The sequence below is a fragment of the Cervus elaphus genome, chromosome 1 (assembly GCF_910594005.1).
Source record: "Cervus elaphus chromosome 1, mCerEla1.1, whole genome shotgun sequence".
Taxonomy (NCBI): domain Eukaryota; kingdom Metazoa; phylum Chordata; class Mammalia; order Artiodactyla; family Cervidae; genus Cervus; species Cervus elaphus.
This window is the reverse complement of record NC_057815.1, coordinates 4,860,091-4,878,276: the sequence shown is the minus strand read 5'-3', so window position 1 is coordinate 4,878,276 and position 18,186 is coordinate 4,860,091.

The window sequence follows — 18,186 nt, the reverse complement described above, 5'->3', positions numbered from 1 at the left end:
AGCACCTCAAGAGGAGGCTTCTCTCAGCTCTAGGTATGTGAGAGGGACCCTGAGTTTGCGGCCTCAAGTGGAATGGACACCGCGATGCCCTGACGTGAAATAAGGCCGGATATCCCTGCAGTGACTTGAATGCAGGCTCGTCTTGCATCTCCCAAGATGAAAGGATGTCTCAATCCCCTGTGGAGACCACAGAGAAAGACCTACTTCCCCACCTCATCGCGACCGGAGGCCACACATCCTTTGAAAACTCCAGAGGGATCGGAGATCAGTGCCTCCAAAGGAGACGATGCCTGACTCCTCGTGAAACTTGATAGGAGTCCCAGGATTCTTGTGGCACGTGGAAAGGGACCCTTGGTCTCCCACCTCAGCTGGAGAGGCGTCCCAATTGCCCTGCCAAGCCTCGAGGAGAATCCCGAGTTGTCCCTCGCAACTAGGCAGGAGTCCTGCCGTCGCTGAATAAACACGTGGGTGGAAGGGCCATCCCCGTCGTAACTCGAGAGTATACCCCAGGTTCCCGCCGCAACTCGAGAAAAACCATGAGACTTCCCCCTCGCCGCGAGATGAGGCCCGATTCCCCTGCACTGCGTGCAGAGCAATTCCGTGTTGCACATCACACATGAAAGGAGCCTTGATTTCCTTGATGGCACTCCAGAGAAACCCCAAGAACACTGTTTCAAGGCTAGAGGGATCCTGAGGTCAATGTAGCCACACGAAAGAGCTCCGTGGACCAAAAATCAACTCGAGATGAGAGGTTAGTCCCTGGCTTCGACTCCAGAGGAATACCACCTTACCACAAGCACCTCAAGAGGAGGCTTCTCTCAGCTCTAGGTATGTTAGAGGGACCCTGAGTTTGCGGCCTCAAGTGGAATGGACACCGCGATGCACTGACGTGAAATAAGGCCGGATATCCCTGCAGTGACTTGAATGCAGGCTCGTCTTGCATCTCCCAAGACGAAAGGATGTCTCAATCCCCTGTGGAGACCACAGAAAAAGACCTAGTTCCCCACCACATCGTGACCTGAGGCCTCACATCCTTTGAAAACTCCAGAGGTACGCGGAGATCAGTGCCTCCAAAGGAGACGATGCCTGACTCCTCGTGAAACTTGATAGGAGTCCCAGGATTCCTGTGGCACGTGGAAAGGAACCCTTGGTCTCCCGCCTCAGCTGGAGAGGCGTCCCAATTGCCCTGCCAAGCCTCGAGGAAAATCCCGAGTTGTCCCTCCCAACTAGGCAGGAGTCCTGCCGTCGCTGAACAAACACGTGTGTGGAAGGCCCATCCCCATCGTAACTCGAGAATATACCCCAGGTTCACGCCGCAACTCGAGAAAAACCATGAGACTTCCCCCTCGCCGCAAGATGAGGCCCGATTCCCCTGCACTGCGTGCAGAGCAATTCCGTGTTGCGCATCAAACATGAAAGGAGCCTTGATTTCCTTGATGGCACTCCAGAGAAACCCCAAGAACACTGTTTCCAGGCTAGAGGGATCCTGAGGTCACTGTAGGAACACGAAAGAGCTCCGTGGACCAAGAATCAACTCGAGATGAGAGGTTAGTCCCTGGCTTCGACTCCAGAGGAATACCACCTTACCACAAGCACCTCAAGAGGAGGCTTCTCTCAGCTCTAGGTATGTGAGAGGGACCCTGAGTTTGCGGCCTCAAGTGGAATGGACACCGCGATGCCCTGACGTGAAATAAGGCCGGATATCCCTGCAGTGACTTGAATGCAGGCTCGTCTTGCATCTCCCAAGATGAAAGGATGTCTCAATCCCCTGTGGAGACCACAGAGAAAGACCTAGTTCCCCACCTCATCGCGACCGGAGGCCACACATCCTTTGAAAACTCCAGAGGGATCGGAGATCAGTGCCTCCAAAGGAGACGATGCCTGACTCCTCGTGAAACTTGATAGTGGTCCCAGGATTCCTGTGGCACGTGGAAAGGGACACTTGGTCTCCCGCCTCAGCTGGAGAGGCGTCCCAATTGCCCTGCCAAGCCTCGAGGAGAATCCCGAGTTGTCCCTCGCAACTAGGCAGGAGTCCTGCCGTCGCTGAACAAACACGTGGGTGGAAGGGCCATCCCCGTCGTAACTCGAGAATATACCCCAGGTTCCCGCCGCAACTCGAGAAAAACCATGAGACTTCCCCCTCGCCGCGAGATGAGGCCCGATTCCCCTGCACTGCGTGCAGAGCAATTCCGTCTTGCACATCATACTTGACAGGAGCCTTGATTTCCTTGATGGCACTCCAGAGAAACCCCAAGAACGCTGTTTCAAGGCTAGAGGGATCCTGAGCTCACTGTAGCAACACGAAAGAGCTCCGTGGACCAAAAATCAACTAGAGATGAGAGGTTAGTCCCTGGCTTCGACTCCAGAGGAATACCACCTTACCACAAGCACCTCAAGCGGAGGCTTCTCTCAGCTCTAGGTATGTGAGAGGGACCCTGAGTTTGCGGCCTCAAATGGAATGGACACCGCGATGCTCTGACGTGAAATAAGGCCGGATATCGCTGCAGTGACTTGAATGCAGGCTCGTCTTGCATCTCCCAAGATGAAAGGATGTTTGAATCCCCAGTGGAGACCACAGAGAAAGACCTAGTTCCCCACCTCATGGCGACCGGAGGCCTCACATCCTTGGAAAACTCCAGAGGTACGCAGAGATCAGTGCCTCCAAAGGAGACGATGCCTGACTCCTCGTGAAACTTGATAGGAGTCCCAGGATTCCTGTGGCACGTGGAAAGGGACCCTTGGTCTCCCACCTCAGCTGGAGAGGCGTCCCAATTGCCCTGCCAAGCCTCGAGGAGAATCCCGAGTTGTCCCTCGCAACTAGGCAGGAGTCCTGCCGTCGCTGAATAAACACGTGGGTGGAAGGGCCATCCCCGTCGTAACTCGAGAGTATACCCCAGGTTCCCGCCGCAACTGGAGAAAAACCATGAGACTTCCCCCTCGCCGCGAGATGAGGCCCGATTCCCCTGCACTGCGTGCAGAGCAATTCCGTGTTGCACATCACACATGAAAGGAGCCTTGATTTCCTTGATGGCACTCCAGAGAAACCCCAAGAACACTGTTTCAAGGCTAGAGGGATCCTGAGGTCACTGTAGCCACACGAAAGAGCTCCGTGGAACAAAAATCAACTCGAGATGAGAGGTTAGTCCCTGGCTTCGACTCCAGAGGAATACCACCTTACCACAAGCACCTCAAGAGGAGGCTTCTCTCAGCTCTAGGTATGTTAGAGGGACCCTGAGTTTGCGGCCTCAAGTGGAATGGACACCGCGATGCACTGACGTGAAATAAGGCCGGATATCCCTGCAGTGACTTGAATGCAGGCTCGTCTTGCATCTCCCAAGACGAAAGGATGTCTCAATCCCCTGTGGAGACCACAGAAAAAGACCTAGTTCCCCACCACATCGTGACCTGAGGCCTCACATCCTTTGAAAACTCCAGAGGTACGCGGAGATCAGTGCCTCCAAAGGAGACGATGCCTGACTCCTCGTGAAACTTGATAGGAGTCCCAGGATTCCTGTGGCACGTGGAAAGGAACCCTTGGTCTCCCGCCTCAGCTGGGCAGGCGTCCCAATTGCCCTGCCAAGCCTCGAGGAGAATCCCGAGTTGTCCCTCCCAACTAGGCAGGAGTCCTGCCGTCGCTGAACAAACACGTGTGTGGAAGGCCCATCCCCATCGTAACTCGAGAATATACCCCAGGTTCTCGCCGCAACTCGAGAAAAACCATGAGACTTCCCCCTCGCCGCAAGATGAGGCCCGATTCCCCTGCACTGCGTGCAGAGCAATTCCGTGTTGCACATCACACATGAAAGGAGCCTTGATTTCCTTGATGGCACTCCAGAGAAACCCCAAGAACACTGTTTCAAGGCTAGAGTGAACCTGAGGTCACTGTAGCAACACGAAAGAGCTCCGTGGACCAAGAATCAACTCGAGATGAGAGGTTAGTCCCTGGCTTCGACTCCAGAGGAATACCACCTTACCACAAGCACCTCAAGAGGAGGCTTCTCTCAGCTCTAGGTATGTGAGAGGGACCCTGAGTTTGCGGCCTCAAGTGGAATGGACACCGCGATGCCCTGACGTGAAATAAGGCCGGATATCCCTGCAGTGACTTGAATGCAGGCTCGTCTTGCATCTCCCAAGATGAAAGGATGTCTCAATCCCCTGTGGAGACCACAGAGAAAGACCTAGTTCCCCACCTCATCGCGACCGGAGGCCACACATCCTTTGAAAATTCCAGAGGGATCGGAGATCAGTGCCTCCAAAGGAGACGATGCCTGATTCCTCGTGAAACTTGATAGGAGTCCCAGGATTCCTGTGGCACGTGGAAAGGGACACTTGGTCTCCCGCCTCAGCTGGAGAGGCGTCCCAATTGCCCTGCCAAGCCTCGAGGAGAATCCCGAGTTGTCCCTCACAACTAGGCAGGAGTCCTGCCGTCGCTGAACAAACACGTGGGTGGAAGGGCCATCCCCGTCGTAACTCGAGAATATACCCCAGGTTCCCCTAGCAACTCGAGAAAAACCATGAGACTTCCCCCTCGGCGCGAGATGAGGCCCAATTCCCCTGCACTGCGTGCAGAGCAATTCCGTCTTGCACATCATACATGACAGGAGCCTTGATTTCCTTGATGGCACTCCAGAGAAACCCCAAGAACACTGTTTCAAGGCTAAAGGGATCCTGAGCTCACTGTAGCAACACGAAAGAGCTCCGTGGACTAAAAATCAACTAGAGATGAGAGGTTAGTCCCTGGCTTCGACTCCAGAGGAATACCACCTTACCACAAGCACCTCAAGACGAGGCTTCTCTCCGCTTTAGGTATGTGAGAGGGACCCTGATTTTGCGGCCTCAAGTGGAATGGACACCGCGATGCTCTGACGTGAAATAAGGCCAGATATCCCTGCAGTGACTTGAATGCAGGCTCGTCTTGCATCTCCCAAGATGAAAGGATGTCTGAATCCCCTGTGGAGACCACAGAGAAAGACCTAGTTCCCCACCTCATGGCGACCGGAGGCCTCACATCCTTGGAAAACTCCAGAGGTACGCAGAGATCAGTGCCTCCAAAGGAGACGATGCCTGACTACTCGTGAAACTTGATAGGAGTCCCAGGATTCCTGTGGCACGTGGAAAGGGATCCTTGGTCTCCCACCTCAGCTGGAGAGGCGTCCCAATTGCCCTGCCAAGCCTCGAGGAGAATCCCGAGTTGTCCCTCGCAACTAGGCAGGAGTCCTGCCGTCGCTGAATAAACACGTGTGTGGAAGGGCCATCCCCGTCGTAACTCGAGAATATACCCCAGGTTCCCGCCGCAACTCGAGAAAAACCATGAGACTTCCCCCTCGCCGCGAGATGAGGCCTGATTCCCCTGCACTGCGTGCAGAGCAATTCAGTGTTGCACATCACACATGAAAGGAGCCTTGATTTCCTTGATGGCACTCCAGAGAAATCCCAAGAACACTGTTTCAAGGCTAGAGGGATCCTGAGGTCACTGTAGCAACACGAAAGAGCTCCGTGGACCAACAATCAACTCGAGATGAGAGGTTAGTCCCTGGCTTCGACTCCAGAGGAATACCACCTTACCACAAGCACCTCAAGAGGAGGCTTCTCTCAGCTCTAGGTATGTGAGAAGGACCCTGATTTTGCGGGCTCAAGTGGAATGGACACCGCGATGCCCTGACTCGAAATAAGGCCGGATATCCCTGCAGTGACTTGAATGCAGGCTCGTCTTGCATCTCCCAAGACGAAAGGATATCTCAATCCCCTGTGGAGACCACAGAGAAAGACCTAGTTCCCCACCACATCGAGACCTGAGGCCTCACATCCTTTGAAAACTCCAGAGGTATGCGGAGATCAATGCCTCCAAAGGAGACGATGCCTGACTCCTCGTGAAACTTGATAGGAGTCCCAGGATTCCTGTGGCACGTGGAAAGGAACCCTTGGTCTCCCGCCTCAGCTGGAGAGGCGTCCCAATTGCCCTGCCAAGCCTCGAGGAGAATCCCGAGTTGTCCCTCCCAACTAGGCAGGAGTCCTGCCGTCGCTGAACAAACACGTGTGTGGAAGGCCCATCCCCATCGTAACTCGAGAATATACCCCAGGTTCACGCCGCAACTCGAGAAAAACCATGAGACTTCCCCCTCGCCGCAAGATGAGGCCCGATTCCCCTGCACTGCGTGCAGAGCAATTCCGTGTTGCACATCACACATGAAAGGAGCCTTTATTTCCTTGATGGCACTCCAGAGAAACCCCAAGAACACTGTTTCAAGGCTAGAGGGATCCTGAGGTCACTGTAGGAACACGAAAGAGTTCCGTGGACCAAGAATCAACTCGAGATGAGAGGTTAGTCCCTGGCTTCAACTCGAGAGGAATACCACCTTACCACAAGCACCTCAAGAGGAGGCTTCTCTCAGCTCTAGGTATGTGAGAGGGACCCTGAGTTTGCGGCCTCAAGTGGAATGGACACCGCGATGCCCTGACGTGAAATAAGGCCGGATATCCCTGCAGTGACTTGAATGCAGGCTCGTCTTGCATCTCCCAAGATGAAAGGATGTCTGAATCCCCTGTGGAGACCACAGAGAAAGACCTAGTTCCCCACCTCATCGCGACCGGAGGCCTCATATCCTTTGAAAACTCCAGAGGTACGCAGAGATTAGTGCCTCCAAAGGAGACGATGCCTGACTCCTCGTGAAACTTGATAGGAGTCCCAGGATTCCTGTGGCACATGGAAAGGGACCCTTGGTCTCCCGCCTCAGCTGGAGAGGTGTCCCAATTGCCCTGCCAAGCATCGAGGAGAATCCCGAGTTGTCCCTCGCAACTAGGCAGGAGTCCTACCGTCGATGAAGAAACACGTGTGTGGAAGGGCCATCCCAGTCGTAACTCGAGAGTATACCCCAGGTTCCCGCCGCAACTCGAGAAAAACCATGAGACTTCCCACTCGCCGCGAGATGAGGCCCGATTCCCCTGAACTGCGTGCAGAGCAATACCGTGTTGCACATCCCACATGAAAGGAGCCTTGATTTCCTTGGTGGCACTCCAGAGAAACCCCAAGAACACTGTTTCAAGGCTAGAGGGATCCTGAGGTCACGGTAGCAACACGAAAGAGCTCCGTGGCCCAGAAATCAACTCGAGATGAGAGCTTAGTCCCTGGCTTCGACTCCAGAGGAATACCACCTTACCACAAGCAGCTCAAGCGGAGGCTTCTCTCAGCTCTAGGTATGTGAGAGGGACCCTGAGTTTGCGGCCTCAAGTGGAATGGACACCACGATGCCCTGACTCGAAATAAGGCCGGATATCCCTGCAGTGACTTGAATGCGGGCTCGTCTTGCATCTCCCAAGACGAAAGGATGTCTGAATCACCTGTGGAGACCACAGAGAAAGACCTAGTTCCCCACCTCATGGCGACCGGAGGCCTCACATCCTTTAAAAACACCAGAGGTACGCGGAGATCAGTGCCTCCAAAGGAGACGATGCCTGACTCCTCGGGAAACTTGATAGGAGTCCCAGGATTCCTGTGGCACGTGGATAGGGACCCTTGGTCTCCAGCCTCAGCTGGAGAGGCGTCCCAATTGCCCTGCCAAGCCTCGAGGAGAATCCCGAGTTGTCCCTCGCAACTAGGCACGAGTCCTGACGTCGCTGAACAAACACGTGGGTGGAAGGGCCATCCCTGTCGTAACTCGAGAATATACCCCAGGTTCCCGCTGCAACTCGAGAAAAACCATGAGACTTCACCCTCGCCGCGAGATGAGGCCTGATTGCCCTGCACTGGGTGCAGAGCAATTCCGTGTTGCACATCACACATGAAAGGAGCCTTGGTTTCCTTGATGGCACTCCAGAGAAATCCCAAGAACACTGTTTCAAGGCTAGAGGAATCCTGAGGTCACTGGAGCAACACGAAAGAGATCCGTGGAGCAACAATCAACTCGAGATGAGAGGTTAGTCCCTGGCTTCGACTCCAGAGGAATACCACATTACCACAAGCACCTCAAGAGGAGGCTTCTCTCACCTCTAGCTATGTGCTGAGTTTGCGGCCTCAAGTGGAATGGACACCGCGAAGCCCTGACTCGAAATAAGGCCGGATATCCCTGCAGTGACTTGAATGCAGGCTCGTCTTACACCTCCCAAAACGAAAGGATGTGTGAATCCCCTGTGGAGACCACAGAGAAAGACCTAGTTCCCCACCTCATCGCGACCGGAGGCCTCACATCCTTTGAAAACTCCAGACGTACGCGGAGATCAGTGCCTCCAAAGGAGACGATGCCTGACTCCTCGTGAAACTTGATTGGAGTCCCAGGATTCCTGTGGCACGTGGAAAGGGACCCTTGGTCTCCCACCTCAGCTGGAGAGGCGTCCCAATTGCCCTGCCAAGCCTCGAGGAGAATCCCAAGTTGTCCTTCGCAACTAGGCAGGAGTCCTGACGTCGCTGAACAAACACGTGGGTGGAAGGGCCATCCCCGTCGTAACTCGAGAATATACCCCAGGTTCCCGCCGCAACTCGAGAAAAACCATGAGACTTCCCCCTCGCCGCGAGATGAGGCCCGATTCCCCTGCATGGCATGCAGAGCAATTCCGTGTTGCACATCAAACATGAAAGGAGCCTTGATTTCCTTAATGGCACTCCAGAGAAACCCCAAGAACACTGTTTCAAGGCTAGAGAGATCCTGAGGTCACTGTAGCAACACGAAAGAGCTCCGTGGACCACACATCAACTCGAGATGAGAGGTTTGTCCCTGGCTTCGACTCCAGAGGAATACCACCTTACAACAAGCACCTCAAGAGGAGGCTTCTCTCAGCTCTAGGTATGTGAGAGGGACCCTGAGTTTGCGGCCTCAAGTGGAATGGACACTGCGATGCCCTGACGCGAAATAAGGCCGGATATCCCTGCAGTGTCTTGAATGCAGGCTCGTCTTGCATCTCCCAAGATGAAAGGATGTCTGAATCCCCTGTGGAGACCACAGAGAAAGACCTAGTTCCCCACCTCATCGCGACCGGAGGCCTCACATCATTTGAAAACTTCAGAGGTACGCGGAGATCAGTGCCTCCAAAGGAGACGATGCCTGACTCCTCGTGAAACTTGATAGGAGTCCCAGGATTACTGTGGCATGTGGAAAGGGACCCTTGGTCTCCCGCCTCAGCTGGAGAGGCGTCCCAATTGCCCTGCCAAGCCTCGAGGAGAATCCCGAGTTGTCCCTCGCAGCTAGGCAGGAGTCCTGCCATCGCTGAACAAAAACACGTGTGTGGAAGGGCCATCCCCGTCGTAACTCGAGAATATACCCCAGGTTCCTGCCGCAACTCGAGAAAAGCCATGAGACTTCCCCCTCGCCGCGAGATGAGGCCTGATTCCCCTGCACTGCGTGCAGAGCAATTCAGTGTTGCACATCACACATGAAAGGAGCCTTGATTTCCTTGATGGCACTCCAGAGAAATCCCAAGAACACTGTTTCAAGGCTAGAGGGATCCTGAGGTCACTGTAGCAACACGAAAGAGCTCCGTGGACCAACAATCAACTCGAGATGAGAGGTTAGTCCCTGGCTTCGACTCCAGAGGAATACCACCTTACCACACGCACCTCAAGAGGAGGCTTCTCTCAGCTCTAGGTATGTGAGAAGGACCCTGATTTTGCGGGCTCAAGTGGAATGGACACCGCGATTCCCTGACTCGAAATAAGGCCGGATATCCCTGCAGTGACTTGAATGCAGGCTCGTCTTGCTTCTCCCAAGATGAAAGGTTGTCTGAATCCCCTGTGGAGACCACAGAGAAAGACCTAGTTCCCCACCTCATCGCGACCGGAGGCCTCACATCTTTTGAAAACTTCAGAGGTACGCGGAGATCAGTGCCTCCAAAGGAGACGATGCGTGACTCCTCGTGAAACTTGATAGGAGTCCCAGGATTCCTGTGGCAAGTGGAAAGGGACCCTTGGTCTCCCGCCTTAGCCGGAGAGGCGTCTCAATTGCCCTGCCAAGCCTCGAGGAGAATCCCGAGTTGTCCGTCGCAACTAGGCAGGAGTCCTGCCGTCACTGAACAAACACGTGGTTGGAAGGGCCTTCCCCGTCGTAACTCGAGAATATACCCCAGTTTCCCGCCGCAACTCGAGAAAAACCATGAGACTTCCCCCCCACCGCGATATGAGGCCCGATTCCCCTGCACTGCGTGCAGAGCAATTCCGTGTTGCACATCACACATGAAAGGAGCCTTGATTTCCTTGATGGCACTCCAGAGAAACCCCAAGAACACTGTTTCAAGGCTAGAGGGATCCTGCGGTTACTGTAGCAACACGAAAGAGCTCCGTGGACCAACAATCAACTCGAGATGAGAGGTTAGTCCCTGGCTTCGACTCCAGAGGAATACCACCTTACCACAAGCACCTCAAGAGGAGGCTTCTCTCAGCTCTAGGTATGTGAGAGGGACCCTGATTTTGCGGGCTCAAGTGGAATGGACACCGCGATGCCCTGACTCGAAATAAGGCCGGATATCCCTGCAGTGACTTGAATGCAGGCGCGTCTTGCAACTCCCAAGACGAAAGGATGTCTGAATCCCCTGTGGAGACCTCAGAGAAAGACCTAGTTCCCCACCTCATCGCGACCGGAGGCCTCACATCCTTTGAAAACTCCAGAGGTACGCAGAGATCACTGCCTCCAAAGGAGACGATGCCTGACTCCTCGTGAAACTTGATAGGAGTCCCAGGATTCCTGTGGCACGTGGAAAGGGACCCTTGGTCTCCCGCCTCAGCTGGAGAGGCGTCCCAATTGCCCTGCCAAGCCTCGAGGAGAATCCCGAGTTGTCCCTCGCAACTAGGCAGGAGTCCTGCCGTCGCTGAAGAAACACGTGTGTGGAAGGGCCATCCCCGTCGTAACTCGAGAGTATACCCCAGGTTCCCGCCGCAACTGGAGAAAAACCATGAGACTTCCCCCTCGCCGCGAGATGAGGCCCGATTCCCCTGCACTGCGTGCAGAGCAATTCCGTGTTGCACATCACACATGAAAGGAGCCTTGATTTCCTAGATGGCACTCCAGAGAAACCCCAAGAACACTGTTTCAAGGCTAGAGGGATCCTGAGGTCACGGTAGCAACACGAAAGAGCTCCGTGGACCAAAAATCAACTCGAGATGAGAGGTTAGTCCCTGGCTTCGACTCCAGAGGAATACCACCTTACCACAAGCACCTCAAGAGGAGGCTTCTCTCAGCTCTAGGTATGTGAGAGGGACCCTGAGTTTGCGGCCTCAAGTGGAATGGAGACCGCGATGCCCTGACTCGAAATAAGGCCGGATATCCCTGCAGTGACTTGAATGCAGGCTCGTCTTGCACCTCCCAAAACGAAAGGATGTGTAAATCCCCTGTGGAGAACAGAGAGAAAGACCTAGTTCCCCACCTCATCGCGGCCGGAGGCCTCACATCCTTTGAAAACTCCAGAGGTACGCGGAGATCATTGCCTCCAAATGAGACGATGCCTGACTCCTCGTGAAACTTGATTGGAGTCCCAGGATTCCTGTGGCACGTGGAAAGGGACCCTTGGTCTCCCACCTCAGCTGGAGAGGCGTCCCAATTGCCCTGCCAAGCCTCGAGGAGAATCCCAAGTTGTCCCTCGCAAATAGGCAGGAGTCCTGACGTCGCTGAACAAACACGTGGGTGGAAGGGCCATCCCCGTCGTAACTCGAGAATATACCCCAGGTTCCCGCCGCAACTCGAGAAAAACCATGAGACTTCCCCCTCGCCGCGAGATGAGGCCCGATTCCCCTGCATGGCATGCAGAGCAATTCCGTGTTGCACATCAAACATGAAAGGAGCCTTGATTTCCTTGATGGCACTCCAGAGAAACCCCAAGAACACTGTTTCAAGGCTAGAGGGATCCTGAGGTCACTGTAGCAACACGAAAGATCTCCGTGGACCACAAATCAACTCGAGATGAGAGGTTAGTCCCTGGCTTCGACTCCAGAGGAATACCACCTTACAACAAGCACCTCAAGAGGAGGCTTCTCTCAGCTCTAGGTATGTGAGAGGGACCCTGAGTTTTCGGCCTCAAGTGGAATGGACACCGCGATGCCCTGACTCGAAATAAGGCTGGATATCCCTGCAGTGACTTGAATGCAGGCTCGTCTTGCATTTCCCAAGACGAAAGGATGTCTGAATCCCCTGTGGAGACCACAGAAGAAGACCTAGTCCCCACCTCATCGCGACCGGAGGCCTCACATCCTTTGAAAACTCCAGAGGTACGCGAAGATCAGTGCCTCCAAAGGAGACGATGCCTGACTCCTCGTGAAACTTGATAGGAGTCCCAGGATTCCTGTGGCACGTGGAAAGGGACCCTTGGTCTCCCGCCTCAGCTGGAGAGGCGTCCTAATTGCCCTGCCAAGCCTCGAGGAGAATCCCGAGTTGTCCCTCACAACTAGGCAGGAGTCTGACGTGGCTGAACAAACACGTGTGTAGAAGGGCCATCCCTGTCGTAACTCGAGAATATATCCCAGGTTCCCACCGCAACTCGAGAAAAACCATGAGACTTCCCCCTCGCCGCGAGATGAGGCCCGATTCCCCTGCACTGCGTGCAGAGCAATTCCGTGTTGCACATCACACATGAAAGGAGCCTTGATTTCCTTGATGGCACTCCAGAGAAACCCCAAGAACACTGTTTCAAGGTTGAGGGATCCTGAGGTCACTGTAGCAACAGGAAAGTGCTCCGTGGACCAAAAATCAACTAGAGATGAGAGGTTAGTCCCTCGCTTCGACTCCAGAGGAATACCACCTTACCACAAGCACCTCAAGAGGAGGCTTCTCTCAGCTCTAGGTATGTGAGAGGGACCCTGAGTTTGCGGCCTCAAGTGGAATGGAGATCGCGATGCCCTGAGTCGAGATAAGGCCGGATATCCCTGCAGTGACTTGAATGCAGGCTCGTCTTGCATCTCCCAAGACAAAAGGATGTCTGAATCCCCTGTGGAGACCACAGAGAAAGAACTAGTTCCCCACCTCATCACGACCGGAGGCCTCACATCCTTTGAAAACTCCAGAGGTACGCGGAGATCAGTGCCTCCAAAGGAGACGATGCCTGACTCCTCGTGAAACTTGATAGGAGTCCCAGGATTCCTGTGGCACGTGGAAAGGGACACTTGGTCTCCCGCCTCACTGGAGAGGCGTCCCAATTGCCCTGCCAAGCCTCGAGGAGAATCCCGAGTTGTCCCTCGCAACTAGGCAGGAGTCCTGACGTCGCTGAACAAACACGTGGGTGGAAGGGCCATCTCCGTCAGAACATGGGAATATACCCCAGGTTCCCGCCGCAACTCAAGAAAAACCATGAGACTTCCCCCTCACCGCGAGATGAGGCCCGATTCCCATGCCATGCGTGCAGAGCATTCCGTGTTGCACATCACACATGAAAGGAGCCTTGATTTCCTTGATGGCACTCCAGAGAAACCCCAAGAACACTGTTTCAAGGCTAGAGGGATCCTGAGGTCACTGTAGTAACACGAAAGAGCTCCGTGGACCAAGAATCAACTCGAGATGTGAGGTTAGTCCCTGGCGTCGATTCCAGGGGAATACGACCTTACCACAAGCACCTCAAGAGGAGGCTTCTCTCAGCTCTAGGTATGTGAGAGGGACCCTGAGTTTGCGGCCGTAAGTGGAATGGACACCGCGATGCCCTGACTCGAAATAAGGCCGGATATCCCTGCAGTGACTTGAATGCAGGAGCGTCTTGCATCTCCCAAGACGAAAGGATGTCTGAATCCCCTGTGGAGACCTCAGAGAAAGACCTAGTTCCCCACCTCATCGCGACCGGAGGCCTCACATCCTTTGAAAACTCCAGAGGTACGCAGAGATCAGTGCCTCCAAAGGAGACGATGCCTGACTCCTCGTGAAACTTGATAGGAGTCCCAGGATTCCTGTGGCACGTGGAAAGGGACACTTGGTCTCCCGCCTCACTGGAGAGGCGTCCCAATTGCCCTGCCAAGCCTCGAGGAGAATCCCGAGTTGTCCCTCGCAACTAGGCACGAGTCCTGACGTCGCTGAACAAACACGTGGGTGGAAGGGCCATCCCTGTCGTAACTCGAGAATATACCCCAGGTTCCCGCTGCAACTCGAGAAAAACCATGAGACTTCACCCTCGCCGCGAGATGAGGCCTGATTGCCCTGCACTGGGTGCAGAGCAATTCCGTGTTGCACATCACACATGAAAGGAGCCTTGGTTTCCTTGATGGCACTCCAGAGAAATCCCAAGAACACTGTTTCAAGGCTAGAGGAATCCTGAGGTCACTGGAGCAACACGAAAGAGATCCGTGGAGCAACAATCAACTCGAGATGAGAGGTTAGTCCCTGGCTTCGACTCCAGAGGAATACCACATTACCACAAGCACCTCAAGAGGAGGCTTCTCTCACCTCTAGCTATGTGCTGAGTTTGCGGCCTCAAGTGGAATGGACACCGCGAAGCCCTGACTCGAAATAAGGCCGGATATCCCTGCAGTGACTTGAATGCAGGCTCGTCTTACACCTCCCAAAACGAAAGGATGTGTGAATCCCCTGTGGAGACCACAGAGAAAGACCTAGTTCCCCACCTCATCGCGACCGGAGGCCTCACATCCTTTGAAAACTCCAGACGTACGCGGAGATCAGTGCCTCCAAAGGAGACGATGCCTGACTCCTCGTGAAACTTGATTGGAGTCCCAGGATTCCTGTGGCACGTGGAAAGGGACCCTTGGTCTCCCACCTCAGCTGGAGAGGCGTCCCAATTGCCCTGCCAAGCCTCGAGGAGAATCCCAAGTTGTCCTTCGCAACTAGGCAGGAGTCCTGACGTCGCTGAACAAACACGTGGGTGGAAGGGCCATCCCCGTCGTAACTCGAGAATATACCCCAGGTTCCCGCCGCAACTCGAGAAAAACCATGAGACTTCCCCCTCGCCGCGAGATGAGGCCCGATTCCCCTGCATGGCATGCAGAGCAATTCCGTGTTGCACATCAAACATGAAAGGAGCCTTGATTTCCTTAATGGCACTCCAGAGAAACCCCAAGAACACTGTTTCAAGGCTAGAGAGATCCTGAGGTCACTGTAGCAACACGAAAGAGCTCCGTGGACCACACATCAACTCGAGATGAGAGGTTTGTCCCTGGCTTCGACTCCAGAGGAATACCACCTTACAACAAGCACCTCAAGAGGAGGCTTCTCTCAGCTCTAGGTATGTGAGAGGGACCCTGAGTTTGCGGCCTCAAGTGGAATGGACACTGCGATGCCCTGACGCGAAATAAGGCCGGATATCCCTGCAGTGTCTTGAATGCAGGCTCGTCTTGCATCTCCCAAGATGAAAGGATGTCTGAATCCCCTGTGGAGACCACAGAGAAAGACCTAGTTCCCCACCTCATCGCGACCGGAGGCCTCACATCATTTGAAAACTTCAGAGGTACGCGGAGATCAGTGCCTCCAAAGGAGACGATGCCTGACTCCTCGTGAAACTTGATAGGAGTCCCAGGATTACTGTGGCATGTGGAAAGGGACCCTTGGTCTCCCGCCTCAGCTGGAGAGGCGTCCCAATTGCCCTGCCAAGCCTCGAGGAGAATCCCGAGTTGTCCCTCGCAGCTAGGCAGGAGTCCTGCCATCGCTGAACAAAAACACGTGTGTGGAAGTGCCATCCCCGTCGTAACTCGAGAATATACCCCAGGTTCCTGCCGCAACTCGAGAAAAGCCATGAGACTTCCCCCTCGCCGCGAGATGAGGCCTGATTCCCCTGCACTGCGTGCAGAGCAATTCAGTGTTGCACATCACACATGAAAGGAGCCTTGATTTCCTTGATGGCACTCCAGAGAAATCCCAAGAACACTGTTTCAAGGCTAGAGGGATCCTGAGGTCACTGTAGCAACACGAAAGAGCTCCGTGGACCAACAATCAACTCGAGATGAGAGGTTAGTCCCTGGCTTCGACTCCAGAGGAATACCACCTTACCACACGCACCTCAAGAGGAGGCTTCTCTCAGCTCTAGGTATGTGAGAAGGACCCTGATTTTGCGGGCTCAAGTGGAATGGACACCGCGATTCCCTGACTCGAAATAAGGCCGGATATCCCTGCAGTGACTTGAATGCAGGCTCGTCTTGCTTCTCCCAAGATGAAAGGTTGTCTGAATCCCCTGTGGAGACCACAGAGAAAGACCTAGTTCCCCACCTCATCGCGACCGGAGGCCTCACATCTTTTGAAAACTTCAGAGGTACGCGGAGATCAGTGCCTCCAAAGGAGACGATGCGTGACTCCTCGTGAAACTTGATAGGAGTCCCAGGATTCCTGTGGCAAGTGGAAAGGGACCCTTGGTCTCCCGCCTTAGCCGGAGAGGCGTCTCAATTGCCCTGCCAAGCCTCGAGGAGAATCCCGAGTTGTCCGTCGCAACTAGGCAGGAGTCCTGCCGTCACTGAACAAACACGTGGTTGGAAGGGCCTTCCCCGTCGTAACTCGAGAATATACCCCAGTTTCCCGCCGCAACTCGAGAAAAACCATGAGACTTCCCCCCCACCGCGATATGAGGCCCGATTCCCCTGCACTGCGTGCAGAGCAATTCCGTGTTGCACATCACACATGAAAGGAGCCTTGATTTCCTTGATGGCACTCCAGAGAAACCCCAAGAACACTGTTTCAAGGCTAGAGGGATCCTGCGGTTACTGTAGCAACACGAAAGAGCTCCGTGGACCAACAATCAACTCGAGATGAGAGGTTAGTCCCTGGCTTCGACTCCAGAGGAATACCACCTTACCACAAGCACCTCAAGAGGAGGCTTCTCTCAGCTCTAGGTATGTGAGAGGGACCCTGATTTTGCGGGCTCAAGTGGAATGGACACCGCGATGCCCTGACTCGAAATAAGGCCGGATATCCCTGCAGTGACTTGAATGCAGGCGCGTCTTGCAACTCCCAAGACGAAAGGATGTCTGAATCCCCTGTGGAGACCTCAGAGAAAGACCTAGTTCCCCACCTCATCGCGACCGGAGGCCTCACATCCTTTGAAAACTCCAGAGGTACGCAGAGATCAGTGCCTCCAAAGGAGACGATGCCTGACTCCTCGTGAAACTTGATAGGAGTCCCAGGATTCCTGTGGCACGTGGAAAGGGACCCTTGGTCTCCCGCCTCAGCTGGAGAGGCGTCCCAATTGCCCTGCCAAGCCTCGAGGAGAATCCCGAGTTGTCCCTCGCAACTAGGCAGGAGTCCTGCCGTCGCTGAAGAAACACGTGTGTGGAAGGGCCATCCCCGTCGTAACTCGAGAGTATACCCCAGGTTCCCGCCGCAACTGGAGAAAAACCATGAGACTTCCCCCTCGCCGCGAGATGAGGCCCGATTCCCCTGCACTGCGTGCAGAGCAATTCCGTGTTGCACATCACACATGAAAGGAGCCTTGATTTCCTAGATGGCACTCCAGAGAAACCCCAAGAACACTGTTTCAAGGCTAGAGGGATCCTGAGGTCACGGTAGCAACACGAAAGAGCTCCGTGGACCAAAAATCAACTCGAGATGAGAGGTTAGTCCCTGGCTTCGACTCCAGAGGAATACCACCTTACCACAAGCACCTCAAGAGGAGGCTTCTCTCAGCTCTAGGTATGTGAGAGGGACCCTGAGTTTGCGGCCTCAAGTGGAATGGAGACCGCGATGCCCTGACTCGAAATAAGGCCGGATATCCCTGCAGTGACTTGAATGCAGGCTCGTCTTGCACCTCCCAAAACGAAAGGATGTGTAAATCCCCTGTGGAGAACAGAGAGAAAGACCTAGTTCCCCACCTCATCGCGGCCGGAGGCCTCACATCCTTTGAAAACTCCAGAGGTACGCGGAGATCATTGCCTCCAAATGAGACGATGCCTGACTCCTCGTGAAACTTGATTGGAGTCCCAGGATTCCTGTGGCACGTGGAAAGGGACCCTTGGTCTCCCACCTCAGCTGGAGAGGCGTCCCAATTGCCCTGCCAAGCCTCGAGGAGAATCCCAAGTTGTCCCTCGCAAATAGGCAGGAGTCCTGACGTCGCTGAACAAACACGTGGGTGGAAGGGCCATCCCCGTCGTAACTCGAGAATATACCCCAGGTTCCCGCCGCAACTCGAGAAAAACCATGAGACTTCCCCCTCGCCGCGAGATGAGGCCCGATTCCCCTGCATGGCATGCAGAGCAATTCCGTGTTGCACATCAAACATGAAAGGAGCCTTGATTTCCTTGATGGCACTCCAGAGAAACCCCAAGAACACTGTTTCAAGGCTAGAGGGATCCTGAGG